This window comes from Manacus vitellinus, unplaced genomic scaffold, assembly GCF_001715985.3.
Source record: "Manacus vitellinus isolate BGI_N305 unplaced genomic scaffold, ASM171598v3 scaffold_153_pilon, whole genome shotgun sequence".
Classification (NCBI taxonomy): domain Eukaryota; kingdom Metazoa; phylum Chordata; class Aves; order Passeriformes; family Pipridae; genus Manacus; species Manacus vitellinus.
The window spans coordinates 1,177-2,280 of record NW_021939087.1 but is presented as its reverse complement, the minus strand read 5'-3'; positions in this window follow the sequence as shown (position 1 = coordinate 2,280).

Below are 1,104 nucleotides of genomic sequence, written 5' to 3'. Positions count from 1 at the left end.
CAGGAACTGATCCAGTCACCCCAATCTGCTGGAGCCTCTTGCTTTTGAGAGTGGATTCCCAGCTAAAGAGTCCTTTATCTTTGGGCAAGGGGAGAAGCTGGAGAGATGTGTTTTCCCCTTCCATGGGCATCGCCACAAAACGCTTTGTCTGGACAGCAGATGGGACAATATTCCCAACCCTTATTTGGACTTGGCTTTGGGGAAGAGCTGCAGTTCCCCGGTGGTGCTGGAACACGGCTTAGAATCACAAACCAAAAAAATTGGCAGGTTTGGATTTCTGGTAGCCATGAAACTGAACTCAGGGAGAAAAATCCAATCGGCTGTGGTGGGGGCTGCACCACTTCCATGCCTTGAAACCCCTGGTCCCAACCCAAAGCCCCACATCCTGCAGAACTTGGGGTTTCTCTGCAGTGGTTGCTGATGCTCTCCCCTCTCTCTTTCCTACAGGAATTTCTGCTGTGGCATTGATGTCTGTCTGTGCCGGGACACACCACCAGGCTGCAGTCATACAGGGAGGTTGTGATGGACGGGGGAGGTTGTGGACATCCCTCGGGAATCTGGGGGGCCAGCTAGAAAGCGTGGCCATTCCCAAGGCTCCAGTAGAGTGGCTTGACGAGCGAGCGGAGGAGGTTCAGCTCCGTTCTGGGCCCTCTGGGAGGGAAGCCGAGCAGGAGCAGCCCTCAGGGGCAGGGACAGAGGGTGGCACCGGGTGCCTGGAGCCTTTCCCACCCCAGTCCCGCGTGGATCCGGGATGCGGGGCCGGGTCCCCCGAGCAGCGCGGGGCCACTTCGCCCTCTGGTGGCGGGAAGGGGGAAGCGCGGCGAGGTGGCACCGGGGCTGTCCCCGAGCTGTCCCCGGGGGTGACGCGGCGACACCCGCCCCGACAGCTCCTGTGTGACCCGTGCACCGCCCCCCGCGGCGCTAAAGGGCTGCGGTTCCCTCGGGCAGCAGAACAGGTGACATTTTATTCCCAAAACAAAGCGCGAACAATAGTTAGCGCGGGACAGACAACGGACCCAAACCTGGTCTGAGATTCCCGGTGGAAGATAAATAAAGGACACAAATAAGCAATAAATCGTTTGATGGAATGAGGATCACAGAGAC